We start from the raw sequence: 18,392 nt of genomic DNA, 5'->3' as shown, positions 1-18,392 counted from the left end.
TGAGAAAATTTATACTGAGGTGTGCTATGCTCCAGGTTAAATGAACACTAAACATTCTACAGTGTCAGAAAAAAAATATATTGTTTTCTTTTTTACAAAACCTTTCAATATCTCAACACAGTTTGCTAACATTAACTGGCTAATCCAGCCAAACATTTCTTGTAGACAGCTTCAAAGAAAATATAATTTGCTGTATTTTCCAGATAGAAATGAAGATGGAGCACAGTGTTTTCATTGTTAGAACATTCTGGGGTTTTCAGAGCACTTCTTTATGGGTTATCTCAGAGAGGTTGCTATTGGTCTGGACTGCTGAGTTGTGCCCACTTTATAGGTGAGGAAATTGAGACTCATGGGGCAAGTAGAGTGCCTTTAACTGTTTAGAGAATAGAATGAGTAGAATGCCTTTAATTTTTCAAAGTACTTTTTGTGGCTATCTGTTTCTCCAGATAGTATCAAGGTCTTGCCCATGAAACATGTGGCCTATTTTTTTTTTTTCAGAAAAAATGGTAAAAAAATCTATCAAAGAATGCAAGGACAACATTTTTATAAAGAACCCTTACAAGGACAGATTGTTCCAATCTACTTGTTCTATTGGTCAAAGGGTTAGGCAAAACAGACCTTTTGGTGCTGAACACACCCCATAGCCAGTGTCAGGAATGTCGATAAGAAAAAATCAAGAACACAGAGTGATACTGGCTTTTGATACCACGGAGATGACAGAGTTAGGACAATGCTCCCAATACTATATTTGGCAATGCGATAGAATTCACTGGAATGGCTAGATGTTTAGTTGATTTTTATTAGTTTTTCTTGGAACACTGAATATACATAGAACTAAATATAAATAAAAATGTAAATATATGTATTTTTAAGCAGAATTATCCAGCAAAGCTCCCTGTTGAGAATATGAAGAGCTGCCTGCTTGCATGACCTCACTCTCTGGCGGTTTGATTTTCTTTGAACAGAAGTCAGTGTTGTGTTTTCTGCATGGCATGCATACGTGCTACCTCTGGGGTAAGATGATGCCTACCAAAGTGGCAGACCACGAGGAATGGATACAAGTGGAGAGACACTGGAGCTGGCTTGAACTGGGTGCTTTATCCTTGTGTCTGTCATGTAGCTGCTGAGCTATGGGAAAGCTGAGATTCATTACAGGAAATGGCAGTACATCAAAGGCAAGGAACAGGCAGCTCAGAGCTCCTGGCTGAGGGGACCAAGTTGAGACACAAATGGGGATCATGTAGAAGCCAACGATGGCAGTGGTCAAAATGGAATGAACTGAAGCCAGTTGGAAGAAGGTGAGCAAGTTGGAGTCTAACGTGTCAAAGAGTGGCCACCTGTCAAGGAATTCAGGGGCTGCATTCCCACCCTGGAGGGAAAAAGAAGGTCAGGAAAGCAATGCAATGAATAATATTAAAAACATAGATATTACTGCTTTTGTAACTTAATCAAATGCTAGCAGGGAGAGAAAAGAATGAGAAAGAGCAAAGAGATATGCATCATGAAAGATAGAAAACGGTAGAAAGAGAATAAGAGAGGAAGGCTGGAAGAGAGGGAATGAAGGAAGCAAGAAGACAAAACATTAATTTAAAAATGAATGTCAGAGGTAAGCCAGAGGGAACATAAAATCCTGATATTTTATGTCAGGACAAGCTAATTAAACATGGATTCTGTACACAGGTAATTGACTAGTGAATAATTTAAGCACAATAGGCTTGGCACTCAATGATAAAGTGTCACAGTACACACACCTTCAGCAAGATGATGCAGGTCTTGGGATGAAGAGGTGGTATAATACTAGGAAGGAGAATGGAGAGAAAGAGGGGGACCTTTGTGGTTTTCTAAGATTAGCGTTTTATTTGAGGACAATAAAAATTATGGGCAGGGTGGGTGTCATGGCTCATGCCTGTGATCACAGCACTCTGGGAGGCTGAGGCAGGCAGATCAACTGAGGTCAGGAGTTTGAGACCAGCCTGGCCAACATAGGGAAACCCCGTCTCTACTAAAAATACAAAAATGAGCCAGGTCAGGAGGGTGAGGCAGGAGAATTGCTTGAACCTGGAGGCTGAGGTTGCAGTGAGCCAAGATGGTGCCACTGCACTCCAGCCTGGGCGACAGAGTGAGACTCTATCTCAAAAAAAAAAAAAAAAAAAATTAGGGGCAGAAAGAATAATGAGAAACCTGCAGTGGGAGCAGGGGATTCAAGGGTATTTAGAGACATATAAGCTGACCCTTGACTGAAATCCTAAGCTAGCTCTGTTCTCAAAAGATAGAACCCTCTCTCAGAACCTAGGACACAGACAGCAAGACATTTGAGGAAAGGGTATGTCAGAACAGTTACTGCCTGGGTCAGACTGATCATTACATTTTCAAAGAGGTGATACAACGCTGAGGGTGAGGCACATGTGAGGTTCCTTCCACTCCAGCCAGGGTGCTCCTGGCTACCGCCTGCAAGTTCTTCCTTCTTCTCTCTTCCTGTCTCTTTCCCTCTACTCTCCTTCACCACTCCCACTTTCTCAATCTGGCTCGCTCCCTCTCTTTTTCTCAATATGCAACACTCTTCAATTTTACAGAGCAAAATTCTGCCCCAGGCATCTGAGAGACTAGGATTGCTAGTGTGGCTTTTTTTTTTTGGGGGGGGGCGGGGGGTCATTCAAGTGCAAATGAGTGAAGAGTAACAGATTAAAATGCAAACCCAATTAAAATCTTCAGATGTCACAAGGTACTAATGTCTACATCTGGTTTTAGCAGCTGCAAATTTCTAGGAAAAGAAAAGTTAGCTTTTTCTTTTCTTTTTCAAAATCTAGATGCTTAAAGATACTTCTTAGAAAACTCGCAGCAGAAAGACAGGAGCAAGAACAGAGGGTGGGAAAGCACCAACACGCAGGAGGCGTGGAGTGGGGCCACTCGTTTCTCCCTGATGTTCAAAACTGAGAAGCCATCTCTAATGATGGGCTGCATTTGATGGGAGACTCATCAGAGGACCCAGGTGTTCAGCTTTTAAATTATTTTTTTGCAAAGCAGGTATTTCTGCAAACAGGAATTAGAGAATGGCCTCCAGCTAGATTGCAGGGAGTCCCTGCAGAGAAAACCCTTAGAGAAGAGAATCACTGAAGAAGAAAATGAAGATGACAAGGCTGTTGCTTCTTAATAAACATGATCACATTGTCAGCATGCATTATTTATTACTTTTCTTTCACTGATTTATTGTCCTAAAACATGTAATCTAATATGGAGGGGAGCACACATGCCCACACAGATGTCCTGGTGACTTTCTTGTGTTTCACAAAAAAAACAAAACACAAAACAAAACGTTCAGGAGTTCTCCATTTGATGAAATCATAAACAACCTAATCTGGTTTATCTTTCCCTCTTCCTCATGTTCTTATTTTTCTTCCTCTTTGCAAGACGCATACATAAAATGAAATCATCATCACTGAAAGTGATATTAGTCACCATTTTATGTATCATCCACGTGTCAGAGGCTTAATAATATATTTTTGATTCTGTAAAAGAAATAACATTTCACTCATTTTGCATGCACAGAAGTGTAGCTCAGACACTTAAGTGACTTGCCTAAAATGGCACACTTAGAAATTGCTGAGCTGGGATTGGAACTTGGGTGTCTGGTTGCTTGATGCTCGTATTAATTGCCAAATAGTACTGTCTCTGTTCAAGGTAACAAAGCCGATGAATTCAGGGCCTGGGTCTGAACCCAGGCAACTCTGAATCCAACGCCTGAGATCTTCTCTCCTAACCACACTGCCCTTCAACATACCCATTCCTCTGAAATCAGTCGACCCTGTTACTTTATTTACTTTTATTTATACGTATATTTTTTGAGATGGAGTCTTGCTCTGTCACCCAGGCTGGAGTGCAGTGGAGCAATCTCAGCTCACTGCAACCTCCACCCTCCGGGCTCTAGCAATTCTCATGCCTCAGCCTCCCGAGTAGCTGGAACTACAGGCTCACGCCACCACGCCTGGCGAACTTTTTGTATTTTTAGTAGAGATGGGGTTTCGCTACATTGGCCAGGCTTGTCTTGAACTCCTGGCCTCAAGTGATTTGCACACCTTGGTCCCTCTAAAGTACTAGGATTACAGGTGTGAGCCACTGTACCTGGCTGACCCAGTTACTTTAAATAACAACAACAAATAAAACTCACCTTTGGCTTTTGCTCTCCCTTGCTCCCATGACTGTTTCTTTTATTTTCTTTTCTATTTTTTTTTTTAATTTTAGCTGTGAGATACAGTTCACATGCAAGACACACAACCACTTCTTGAGTCTTGCATAGATGTAGATTCGTAGCATCTAGCGCTAAGAAATTGATAACTATCATAATATGTAAACCCACTGAGCCACCATCAACCACACATAACTAACATTTTCTTTTCCTACTTTTTTTTTTCTTCTGCCACTCCCCTTCCCTTTATGGGAATTAGTAAGACACAGGACCCCCCAACTCTAAGAACACCTTTTGCCGGCTACCATTCCGAGAGGAAAACGAGTATAAAAGCAGGACTGAGTTTTTCTGAAATTGTCAACACAGGGTTGGTAATACATATTAAGCAGGACCTGGTGAATCAGATCAGGAATTTGTGCTGAAAACCAAAAGGCAAGCAGAAGGATGCCAGGAGCCAGCGCTGGCCACAGAAAAAGGGTGGATCATCCAACCGAAGGTTAAGCAAGGCATGGGAGGGGAGAAGACACGCAGAGCCACTCTGCGTAGACTGACGGCCAAACTTGCACCGTCAGCGCCGACCTTCATTCATTGTGTGTGTGCATATTTTCCTGGTGATAATGTCATGTTTCATAAGGAAAATCTGGAAGTAATAGAAAAACGTAAAGAAGAGTACTGTCTATGATAAATTGTATCATAACAATGTAATAACAATATTACCCAACAGTATCTATCTATAGTTACATCCACTTATTGATATATTATAGCTATAAATGGATATAGTATTGTATAGATTATAATGTACATACTATTTTGTAAGTTGCCTTTTGTTCCTCCTACTTAATATGTGGGAAACCTTTCATTTTATAAACATGAATTTTTAATGCTAGGTAATGATCCATTGCCCAATTTTTAAAAAAGTAACCAATCCTTGTATGCCTAGATCAAAACATCACACGTACCCCATACATATATATATCTACCATGTGTACCCACAAAATTTAAAAATTAAATAATAAAGAGTAGAGCTGTGGCACATTGTGAAAATGGTGTGCAAATAACTAAAATTTGGGAAGTATTCCCCTAAAATAATAAAAGTTTTTATATTACTGACAAAAATAAATATTTCCTTATTATTGGATATTGTTGTTGTTTCTAATTTTTCACTATTTTACCAATGTTTCACTGGATATAATTTTACATATATCTTAGTGCAGAGATTCTCCTACTAGATTGCTAGATATGTAAGTACGGGGTCACAGCCTTTGTTCACTTCATGGGCCTTTGATATCTTACCAAAGTGCTCAACAGAGGGGGTTATGAATTTGGACTTCCTCTTGGCACATATGAAAGTGCTCCTGCCCAGCCAGGCATGGTGGCTTATGCCTGTAATCCCAGCACTTTGGGAGGCTGAGGGGGTTGGATCCCGAGGTCAGGAGTTCAAGACCAGTCTGGCCAATGTGGTGAAACCCAATCTCTACTAAAAATACAAAAATTAGCCTGGTGTGGTGGCGTGCACCTGTAGTCCCAGCTACTCGGGAGGCTGAGGCAGGAGAATCACTTGAACTTGGGAGGTGGAGGTTGCAGTGAGCTGAGATTGCACCACTGTACTCCAGCCTGGGCGTCAGTGTGAGACTCCACCTAAAAAAAAAAGTGCTCCTGCTCATTTCTCTGGGTATTGACATAGAGAAATAATATAGCAAATTGATACCCAAAATAATCATAGTAACAGTAACAATAATGGTACTTGGTGGTTTAAGTTGCATTTCTTTGGTAAGCAATTATCTATCATCATACTACCCATGTTTTATAGCAATCTACTGTCTTAAAATATAAACAAAAACCAAGAAACAACAACAACAAACACCAATTCACTGGCCCCAGCGAAGCAGGTACTGAACAGGAAAACAAACAAACAATAAAACCAAGGCACCAAGGCAGAAACGGAGCAGGACGTAGCTGGTTGATACTAAAATTACTCTATTTTTCTAACAGTCCACATGGCTCAGCCCATATGAGTTTAGTTATGAGAAAACGTGTCCCATATGGGGTTGAGCCTCTTCAGTGGAAGAATTTGTTTTCTTTAAGTCCCTGTCCCTTTCCCCCACCACCATCTAACTTAGGAAGATGACTGAGTTCTTTGACCACATAGGAAAGATGTACATTTTCTTTAGTATCATTTAGGAATCACCCTCAAGATGAAATCTACTATCTGGATTACAAGTTTTACTATTAAAGCCAAGCGACCAGCCAGAAAACAGCCACAACATGGTATAAAAAAAAGAATACTCATTCACAAATCAAAAGACAGAGACTTTAGAGCAAATTCTTCTCCCCTCATTAGCATGAACAGGAATAAAGACCTTCCCTTGGTCTTGAGGCAGCGGGGCACCCTGGCTCATCTGTGAGGCTTTGGATCCAGCAAGTCAGGGTTCAAATCATGCCTCTGCCTCTTCCTGGCCCTCTGACTGTGAGCAAGTCATCTTGTCTCTCTGAGTCTCACTTTCTTCATTGTCATCGATGAAGTTGTTATAAATACTCTGCCTCACAGTTTTCAATAAAGATTAAATCAAATAATGGATGCAAAGAACTGAGTGCATGCCTGACATGTGGGTCGCTGTCAATCAAACATCGGTTTCCACTGATCTTTCCATGGTTGGTTCCTTGTCATCAAGGTTTCAGCTTCAGGGCCACCATCCTACCCAAAGTAGCCCCTTCTTTCTATTAAAAAAAGTGTTTTTGGAGACAGGGTCTCAATACGTTGCCTAGGCTGGTCTCAAGCTCCTGGCCTCAAGCAATACTCACACCTGGGCTTCCGAAAGCACTGGGGGATTACAGGCGTGTGCCACTATGCCCAGCCATAGCTTCTTTCTAGTTACCCTCTCCCTTGTTACAATGTTTTTATTTTTTGTTTGTTTTCTTTATAATACTTAGCCCTATCTTGAAGTAAGCTTATTTCAATCCTTGTTTATCTCTGAATCCCTCACTCAAATGTAAGTCATCTGAGAGCTTCGTCCTTTTCTGTCTCATTGAACATATTTTTAGTTTCTGGCACAGTGCCCAACACTTAGTGGGCACTCAATACATATTTATTGAAAAATAACAAATGAATGAATACATCTTCATGCACACGCAGATCCACATGTGCATCTATAGATACCATCAATATACCACCAATAGTTTGGTTGGCTAATTCATTTGCTCTCTCTTCTCTCTTTCCTGCCTCCCTCTTTCTTTTTCTCTTCCTTTTCTTCTTTTTTTTTTCCTTTTTCCTTCCTTCAGCCAATAATTATTAAGCCAGTCTCTCTGCTACATGTTGGAGGTACATTCATGGAACGGACAGAACATCCTCGAAAGAGCCCAGGATTCAGATTTCTCTCTACCTCTCACTTCCTTCACTTCCCCTTCCTGATGGATTGCTCAGATTTCAGCCTCCACTATCTACAACAGTGTGGATCCAGAAAGCCTTGTTCAGATCCTCGGGGTGCTTGTCAAGTAGCTGCAAATGACTACCTCGCACTATAGACTTTCAGCTTTGGTCATATTTTACTTTTTTGTAAAATATGCTATTTTGTTTCAAGATCTACTGCTGTCCACCAAAAATACAACTCTGTTACTAACCCTGCCAGCTCCTGAATGATACCTTTGTGGACACTAAAAACAATTTAATGGCATGTCACAATAGCAATTCACTCTGTTAATAGCCCCGCTCAATAATACTATGTTGCATAAACATCCTCTAGTCATCTGACAAATAATTCACCTTTACTCACTCCAGAGTAAGCTCCATTTCACTAACAAATATATTTCTCCCCAAACCTACAAATACTCAGCATCTCTGTCCTGTGACAATAGCTATTTTTCCTGGATGAGGTCAGTGGTATCATGTTTCTATTACCTCTCATTGGCTTAGTCCCAATGACAATCTTTTCCCATGTAGGGCATCAAATTACGGGACAAGGCAGTTCCTAATTTCTGGCTCACATACCCATGAATGAATGCTGTGTGATCGCACAGGCATAGGAAGCGCTGGCTCTCTTTGTGGACATCGCTCTGCCAAATCTAATCGATGTTTATGTGCCAAAAGATCTAGATGCAAGGAGTGTTTATGTGGATGAGCACTAGTGTTGTTTAGGTTTATTACTGTTTAAAATGGCTTCTTCAGGATAGTAGACACAGAGGTTCCTGGCCTGGGGGCCTATGGACATCAAGAGTCCCATGAATCTGGGAATTTCATAAATGTGCATTTAAAAAACAACAAACAAACAAAAACCCAGAATTTTATTTTTACCAACCTTTAAGTGAAATTTAGCATTTCTGCTATTATCAATGTGGCCACTAAGTCATGGGACTTGTGACTTTAGCACCAATACAAATCATAGATATCTGCATATCACATTACAGTTGTTGCAGAGATATTGAAATATCACTGAGGCTTATTTCTATTTCAAAATTGTAGTAATTATTAAGCCCACTGATAGATTTGGTTATCTAATGTGTTAATAAAGAAGCTCATCTACAACTGCATCACAATTTGTTTTTTTAAAAAAAATATTTTGGCAACTGCATTCCTATATAATGAGGTGTTTGGGTAATCTTTTATATATTTTATGCATTCAAAAACAGTATTCTGAAAAGGGGTCCACAGGTATCAGCAGATCACCGGGGGGTTGCCTGATAGTATAAAATACTTAAGAACCCCTGCAGGAACATAGGGTGGGAAAGAGCCTGAGATAGGAAGCTAGGCCATTTGGGCTCAATTCATGATTATTCAATAATAGTAATACAGCGAGCAACCAGAAAGTGCTTGCCATGTGCCAGGCACTGTTCTAAAAGCTTCACAGGCATTAAATGTACTTCACCTTTGTAATCATTCTGTGAGATTCATCCTTTTACTATTCTTTACTTTATAAGAAAAGGAAACTGAGGCTCAGAGAGAGTAAGTAACATGCCCAAGGCCACTCAGCGGGTAACCGGGAGAGATGAGACTTATGCCCAGGGAGGACTTGCTGTTGACTTCTCTCCTGTACGGCCTTTCACAATATCTCTTTGTAATTAGTAATAATTAGCAATAATATAAACCATTAGTAATAATATAAACAAGAACTTTCTATGCAACATTCATTTACTCCTCAAAATCACCCTATAAATTAAGCATTATGATTATTATTATCCTCATTTTCGAGATGACAAAATTGCATTCCAAAAGAGGTTGAGTAAATTGCCCAAAGCAATATAGCTTGAAAGTGATGCCAAATCCAGGTCACTGCCTGCTTTTGTAAATAAAGTTTTATTGGCACAGAGCCACACCCATTTGCTTACAAATTATCTATGGCTACTTCCTCTCAACAGCAGCAGAGTTGAGTGGTTGTTGCATGGTCTGCAAAGCCTAAAATATTTACTATTTGGCCCTTTACAGACAAAGTTTGCTAACCTCCTAACAATCACGTGTTATGCCCACTCCCTGGCTGTGTCTGTCACTTTCTGGCTGGCAGTGTGGCCCTGGGAAAGAAGTCACCTAAATCTCTGTGTCTTCAGGTGGAAAATGGGCATGTAGCGACATCAACATCTTAGGATGGTTGTGAAGATAAAGTGCAAAGAAAGAGTTTAGTATAGGTTCTGGTACCTGACAAAGGTTCAGAAAATCTTTGTTGCTATATGATGACTATTGCTGTAACTTGAGTCTATAACTAGGGCTTCATGCCATATTCTAAAAAGTCTAATCATCTGTAAAGCCAAGTTGGCAATTCCTGGTCATGTCGATGACACATGGAGAGAGCACCTCCTGATGCTAGGTTTGCATTTAGCTCTTCAAAAATGTGATCTGTCTCTCATATTAGGACAACACTGCCCTCTGGAACAAACCAGTCACTGATCAGTGACCTAGTCCTTCCAGATGCATCAGCACTGCTTGAGCAGTTTGTTCATTAGGAATGAAATTCAGCCTCCAAATGGATTCAAGTGATTGGGACTAAATCTGGGTCCCAAATTGCCAAACAGAAGCCTGATTGCAGATATGCAGGGGGGTTCAAACCCATTGGAAAAGAGTACAGGTAAGCTAAAGAGATCCCCAGTGGGTAGTGAAGGGCCAGCCCAGGAAAGATAGCAAGATTACATAAAATGCATTTTTTAGGAGGAAAGAATGCCAACCCTATTTCCCTGCATGCTGCTTCCCAGGGAAACACTGGCTGATGCTAAAAGGGAGTTGTCTTCCCTAAGCTATGTCAACAGAGGAAAAGAGAAAATTAAGATGATTACATATGTTTAGGGGAAATTCAGGTGTTTTGGCTTGAAGTTTGCTTTCTCTATCAACCATATTAAGCAGGCAATTACCCAACACTCCATTTGGCCTGGAAGATGCTGCATGAACATGGAGAATTGTTTTTATAAGCACCTTTTAAAAATTAAGGCAGTAGAGTCAGGCACTTAGGAATCCAGTTTTGGAACCAGGCATGTATGGGTTCAAAGCCCAGCCACCTTACTTTCAGGCTCTGGCCCTATACAAATTGTTTCATTCTTCCAGCTTCAGTTCCATAATTCGGGAAATGAAGTAGTGCTTGCTTTATGGGCCCCAGTACTTCAGTTCTCTATCTATGCCCTTTGCCGGCTAACTTACTCGTATCTTCCTACTCTGACTGTAGGCTTGACTGTGCCATGTTGTCTACTGGGATGTTAGCAAGTGTGATGCAAACAAAAACTTGAAAAATGCTTACCTGAATGGACTTGTTCACGCTTTTTTCCTCAGCCATTGATGTAAGAAGAAAATGCCTAGGTTAGCCTGCTCCACAATTACACAGGTGTGATATGGGACCAAGGTGTCCCAGCCATCATAGTTGAGGCTGTCCTAGATCAGCCAACCGCTAGTCAATCCCCTAAACATGTCAGTGAGTCCAGTCCAGACAAGCAGAGGCTGTAATCCCTCATGGAAGCTGATCATACGTTTATGAAGAGGACCAACTGAGATCAGCCCAGCTCTAGCCCGGGTCATCTGTACTCCACAGACTGGTGAGCTAAAAAAATGTTAAAGTTTATGGCACTGAGATTTGGAGGTTTTGGTTATAGAGCACTGTCCTGTCAATAGATAACTGACACGGATGAGAATATTTACTTCATAGAAGTTGCTTTGAAAAATAGATGAGACAATACCTAGTGAGATCCAGCACAGAACTGATGGAGAGGTGGCTGGAGAAGCCAGATTGGTGACAGTGAGGAGATACTTCTGTGATTTAATCCGTGTTTTGTCTCCAACCCATTCATGTAGTTATGGGTGGTGCTTCTTATGTCAGGGAAGGGAAGTGGAAGAGTAGAAAGCGGAAATACCCAGTACCTCCCCCGGTTTTTATTTCCAAAAGTTTAAATCTCTAGGGAAGCTTAGAGAATTTGGAACAGAAATAAAAGAAAATGTATTTAATCAGAAGTGGGGGTTGAGGGTGGGCCTTCCTCATGCCCTGTCCCCCACCAATTCTAGATGAAAAAGAGAGTCCACTTTGGCTGGGAGGAGGAGAGGAGGGAGGAGGAGGAGAGGAGGGAGGAGGAGAAACTGCACAATGAATGGAAGCCAACATCCCAGGGATTCAATATCTTCGGTGTGTTTAGGTAGCCGTGATACCAGAGGCAGCCTTGCCGAAAAATATCCATCCTCCAAGCATGGCCCAGATGCCAGAGAGAGCATCCTGACTGGTGTGATGAATGTCTCCCCATAACCCAACAGGCTGTACATCCTTCCAGAGAGCTGCCCCCTCTTCCCTCCAAACACCTTGGGCTGGAGTACTTTCTAGATCCCTGGCTCAACTTTAGGGAAAAAGGACCCCGTAAAAGATTAAAATTGAAGCCTTCTGTTTGCCCTGCTAGAAACAGAAATTAACTTGAAGTCTAGAAAATAAAAGTGGTCTTATTTGTAGATCTTTCGTTTTTTGTCCTAAAACATACTCAACTAGATGCTACTGCTGATAATGTTGATGACAATAATGCTATGATGGTTGTTGATGATAGAGGAAATCACTGTTGCTGTTGTTTTCATTCTTTTTTTTTTTGTAGATGGGGTCTCACTCTGTCACCCAGGCTGGAGTGTAGTGGCATGATCTTGGCTCACCACAATCTGCACCTGCTGGGCTCGATCGACCCTCCCACCTTAGCCTCCTAAGTAGCTGGGACCACAGGTGCATGCCATCACACCTGGCTAATTTTTTGTATTTTTGGTAGAGACAGAGTTTCTCCATGTTGCCCAGCCTGGTCTCAAACTACTGAGCTCAACCCATCTACCCACTTCGGCCTCCCAAAGTGCTGGAATTACAGGCATAAGCCACCACGCCCAGCCAGAAATCACTATTTTTAACATTCAAATACTATCAATATTGGTAAGAAAAGTGGAATATTTGCAGCTAATGTAGATGACATTTTAAGCAACATCTATCAATAGACTATCTCATTTCCAATAGATCACTTGCTGGGAGGGAGAGAAGAGGGACAACAAAACTCAGGACCTACTCCACTACTCTTGTTTAATGACCTTGACTTCCCTGAGAAACTTAGAGAAGAGTCTCTTCCACAAAAGCCACACCCTGGCAGTCTTCAGGCTGTATCTCACTGGAAAATGTGTTTTCTTTGGCTTGTTTGGTGTTTATACACTTTTAAAAACATTATCAACTTTTAAAAATCAGAAAATATCTGTCTCTCAGTGAAAGACATCCAGATTTTTGGCTTCTCTTGAAGACAAATAAAGGGGGGAATGTAGCATCCCACATAGTAACTCAAAACAGGAGTTGAGAGCAGTTCCTCCCTCCAGAGGCTATGAGTCTTCAGTTTATCACAGTCCCCACTGCTCCCTGCAGTCTTTCCAATTACAGATGCAGTGTCAACTGCCTGCCATCATTGTTCAGAGTGCACTGCAACTTATTTGTACTCATAATCCTCTGAAAGGTAGAAAAATAATAGCTAGACAATGAAGGCTATATATTTCTTGCCCATTGCCTCATTTACTTTTTTTATACTAGATTTGGGGTATTAGATACTGTAACCCTAAATTTAATCCTTAAGATGATTTAGTAATGAGACATGTATGAGTTCTAAAGGAAGACAATTTGAGGCAGAAGCTATTGTTTTCATAAATACCTTCACATGTTATACATACACACACAGACACACATACGGAGCAACAGTAAAAGAACTACCTGTAAACAATACTGATTTTGTCTGTCTGAAGCATTTTTAATTTTTCCCCAAACAGAAATATTTGTTTTCCAAGGAGGCCTACATCTTTGCTGGGAAAAAAAGTCTATCACTGGAACTTTCCTAAGAGTCTGAAAGACAGCAAAAATGTTGTGGCAAAGAGAAAAAAAAGAGGCCATTTGTAAAGAAGAACTATTTGTATCGAATATCATGAGAAAATAAGTGCATCATGACAATTTTGTACATCTTCTATGATTTGATTGTCAGTAATGAAGCCCACAGGAGAGTGATAAATGTGCAGAGGAAAAGTATCTATTTCACTTATACGGCAAATTATGCAACTCAGGGCTTGATAGCACTTGGCAAAATACAAATGTGTTTGAATGGAATTCAAATTGTTGCTCTTTGCCTAAGACACAGGTAATATCACCAGGGGTCCTGTCTTTGGATTTTTTTATAAGAGGTAAGAGTTTAAGTAATAGTAGCAGTATTACAAAATTACCTTTAAACACTGAAAACATTTTTACTTTGTTACAGGGTGTAATTTCCACTTTTTCCCTCTAATGGCTCATACACAGAAAATGATACACTAATGCAATTTTTCAAATTTAGTTACCTTTTTTTGTGTTCTAAAATTATATGTTCTCGTCATTTGCCCTGTTTGTCAGTCTCCAGAATGCATTTATTTCCCCATTCTTACGGTTCCATAATTTATCTTCTTGTCACAGAACTTTCATAAACTTTTTTTTTTAAGATACAAAATAGTTGCAATAAACTCTGACAAAAATGCTTCCAGTTCAACTTTTGAAATCTTTCAATTATGTTTTGAACGATTATCATACTTTGTAGTGTGGCTGTGCTGTGAGATCTCTGCGGAGTGACATCTTACTAGGTTAGGTGAAAAAATTGCTTGAAAAGAGACGCACTTCAAACCATTTATATTTCTTTGCCTTTTCACTTTGGAATCCACGGATTCATATTCATGCTCATTCCATGTAGAGAAGGGAGAGAAAGGAATCATGAAATGAGAATTGTATCCGTGGTGGATGGAAAGAGTGTTGAATCAAACTCCAATTATCTAGATGGGATGTGGGAGGGAAATTGTATGTTTGTGATCCTTTGAATACCAGAGGAAAATATAAAGAGGAATCCATAATTAGAGGGCCTTATTAAAAACAAAACAAAACATACGCACCTCAAACAGTTAGAAATGCTGAATATTAGATTTAGAGACTCTTGGCTACATCTTCCTTATTATGAGAAGTTATTCAGTGGAAATACACGTTAGCTAGAAGACTGTTCTGTGAGGTTTTCTGTGATGCAGAAGGGAAGAAATAAAGCTTTACGAAGCCCCAAGAGCTGTGCCATTCAATGGAAATATAAAGTGAACCCCATATGTGATTTAACATTTTCTAGCAGCCACATTAAACAAGCAAAATTAATTTTAAAAATGCAGTTTATTTAACTCAATATATTCAAAATGTTGCCATTTTAACATATAATTGATATAAACATTGTCAGTGGAACCTTTCACATTCTTTTGCATATTACATCTTGATAGTCTATGTGTATTTCATAAAACATAGCTCCATGGGGATTAGTGACATTTCCAGCATTCAACAGTCATATGTGTTCATCGTTACCATGCTGGGCAGCATAGCACTGGACTCTCTCCCCTTGACTGCACTGAGGGCTCTAGCTTCCACGAACTTGACCTCTCTTGCTGTAGCACTTATCATCGTGTCTTACAATGTCTCATTTAGTTGTGTCTCATCCCTACTTGCTTAAGTTTGATGACAACTGGCAACAAATCCAGTTTACTCACTGATGTGACACCGATATCTAGAACATAGCAAATGCTCAATAAGATCTTACTGAATAAATAAGTTAACAATTAAATGAATGTATGCATTTTCTTTTGTGGAAAAATAGATCTTTTTTGGCAGAGGGAGAATCTATGTGCAGGAGACTCGATGAATACCCCACTGAAAGGGTTTGGATCTGTGTCCCTAGCAAATTGCATGTCTAATTGTAATCCCCAATGTTGGAGGTGAGGCCTGGTGGGAGGTGGTTGGATCATGGGGGTGAGTGTCTCATGAATCGTTTAGCTCCATCCCCTTGGAGCTGTTCTAATGATAGTGAGTTCTTGCAACATCTGGTTATTTAAAAGTGTGCAGCACCTGCCCTCTCTCTCTCTCGCTCCCACTTCACCATGGGATGTGTTCTCCCCCTTCATCTTCTGCCATGATTGTGAGCTTCTTGAGCCGATGCCAGCATCATGCTTCCTGTACAGCCTGTGGAACAGGCTCTTTTCTTTATAAATCACCCAGTCTCAGGTATCGCTTTAAAGCAATCTGAGAATGGACTAGTACACACACCAAGATGCCTTTCTGGTGTGGCCATTCTATGGCTATTGTGAGTGGTGGCTGCTGGCTGCTTACAGCTTCCCCCCTCCAGAAAATTGTCCCCAGAGGCTGATAGCAGTCACCCACCTGGGAGGTTAAGGAACCTCCCTGACACCCATAACTGATGACTGGCTGACATTGGGATACACAAATCCAACCCCCTTACCTCAAATGAGGACAGCTCCACTGGAGTTTATGTTCCAGAGCCCTCTGCCTGTGCTTCAGACCAAGATCAGATTTTCCCTGAGACCACACCCTCCCTCCACTCGTCTTTCTCCTGCCCTGTCCTGCTTTCCTCACTCTCTCGTAAGTTTTTGTTTTATTTTTTTTTTTCTGAGACCTCTCCCTGTATAAATCACCAGCACCTAAATCCCTGCCTCAGGCTCTGCTTTCAGTGGACCTCACATAAGACACTAGGATTTGCTGCTTCTTTTTTGGATCATATTTTAACTCTTCTTCCCACCCCGCTCCCCTAAAATTAAAATCTATTTGTTTCTTACCAAATTTCTCCTAAATCTTCCTTCACTAACCCTCAAAACTATCATACACTGCTTCGTAAGAACCATTTACCCATGTAGCGTAAGCCAGCAGAGGCATCTGGCTCCTTTATCTGGATATCCCTTTTAACCCATGAATGCACTGGTAAATTCTCTAAGCATGCTGATCAAACAGTGGTGATCAAGAGCAAATTCCATCACTGTACAATTCCACAATTCTCCTGAGTGATAAGAAGGATAATAATTCTGTCACTTCTCCATGTGGCCCAACTGTAATGCAACTGTGACAAGTCTTTATGAAAATACACACTTCTCATCCTTTACATCCAGCTGCCATTTCAGTCATTTAGTAATGGAGAGACAGGTGGATTGAGGGAAGACATTGGATTAAGCAGTGAGAAACATACTGAATTTGTCCACTGCTTGGCCAAAAGATGGGAACAGAGAGCTACTTAGAACCCAAGTGGTGCCTTGAATGCACTTGCTTTTTGCCATGATTATGGCTTTAAAATATGGTGTATCAGTTTATACTGCCAAATGACTGATCAATGCCATTAACTAAGCCTCAGGACTTCTGAACTTGAAGCTGGCTCTTCTCGATACACTCTTTTTCTAAATATTTGCACAACTGGCTCCTATTTTTCACCTGGTTCTCAGCTCAATCTAGAACTGCTTCCTTCTCCCAGTGTTATTCCTGAATGCATAACCCTGTCTTATGTGCACAATGGCACTTAGCGCTAGCTGATTGTCTTACATACACAACTATTGTCTGTCTCCCTTCACCAGGAAGGAGGCTCCTGAAGGGCAGGTACTTTTGTCTCTCTTGTTCATTTCCAAATTCTTAGTGCCTAGAACAGAGCCTGATACCTTGTGTGTGCTTTATAACTATACATTAAGTGGATGAATGACTTAAATTAGTTTAGCTAACTCCAAATTGTTCTTGGTAAGGAAGATATGCCATATGTTATCTCTTGCAGACAGTGATGATATTGGCCAGGAACCTCTATATGGAGCTTACTAGGTGTTAAGAACTGCATGCTTGTTCCCCTTAAAATTCATATGCTGTAATTCTAACTCCCAATGGGTTGGTATTAAGAGATAGGGGCTTTGGGAAGTACTTAGGTCATGAAGGTGGAGCCCTCATGAGGAGATTCATGTCCTTATAAGAAGAGGCATGAGAGAACGTGCACTGAAGCATTCTCTCTCTCTCTTTCTCTCCCTTTTCCTTTTTCTCTACCCCATCCTCCACCCTACTCTCACTCTCCCCCATGAAGAAAACAGGAGGAGGGCCCTCACCAAACCCAATAATGCTGGCACTCTGATTTCAGACTTCCAGCCTCTGGAATATTTAAACTTGCTCAAGTGTTGGTTGAGCAAGCCACATAGCCCGTGGTTCTTGCTATAGTAGCCCAGACTGACTAAGACACTAGCAAATACATACAGCTGTATCATTGACCTTCTCGTTGGCAGAATTAAAAAATGCCATTCAAAACAATATAATAAACAAACATTTGGGAGGCCAGAGGAGGTTCCCTGAGGACATAGGGTCTCAAGTATGAGTAGAAGACCACTGGAGAAATCAGGAGGTAGGTGGCGTTCATGCCATGGAAAAAGGCTTGCAGGATCTCAGAGTTCTGCAGCTGCAGGGGACACTATTCACACTGCATTTCTAGGTGGTCAGTTTGCCCTAAAATTGTACAAAATGTCTTGAGACCAGTTGGGCAAATGGCTTGTGTACCAGCCGTGGGGTGGAGGGCAGGAGCAGAAGCCTGTAGCGCTTAAGGAGCTGAGAGAGAATGAGCGAGGTTGTAGCCAGGAGAGTAAGGAAGACATTGGGGCACCCAGAGAGGTGGCCTGTGGGAAGCCATCACATTCTTCTCTTACAGAGATTTGCATTGCGAAAGGAACCTCCAGGTTACCAAATAATGATTTGCCTATGCAATAAAGACAAAATGAGCTACACAGTCAAACACTAGGGCAGCTCCCCTCCCTCCTTAACTGTGCATTCCTTTTTCATCATTTTGAAAAATATTTAAAATAGTATGATATAATGTAATGCAATCAATTAATAGCAGTAGCTTATTGATGCATACAGAATCTCTAATTCTGATAAGAACCATTAAAGATTATCTCCATTTTGCA

General features: G+C 40.9%; 1 protein-coding gene across 2 annotated transcripts in view; it reads right to left on the bottom strand.

Annotated features, from left to right (window-relative positions):
- TSHZ2 (teashirt zinc finger homeobox 2) overlaps positions 1 to 18,392 on the bottom strand; it is a 527,930-nt gene that overhangs the window by 364,082 nt on the left and 145,456 nt on the right. The gene's annotated exons all lie outside the window — the stretch shown is intronic.

This window comes from Gorilla gorilla, chromosome 21 (genome assembly GCF_029281585.2).
Source record: "Gorilla gorilla gorilla isolate KB3781 chromosome 21, NHGRI_mGorGor1-v2.1_pri, whole genome shotgun sequence".
Classification (NCBI taxonomy): Eukaryota; Metazoa; Chordata; class Mammalia; order Primates; family Hominidae; genus Gorilla; species Gorilla gorilla.
This window is presented reverse-complemented; position numbering and strand designations above follow the sequence as displayed.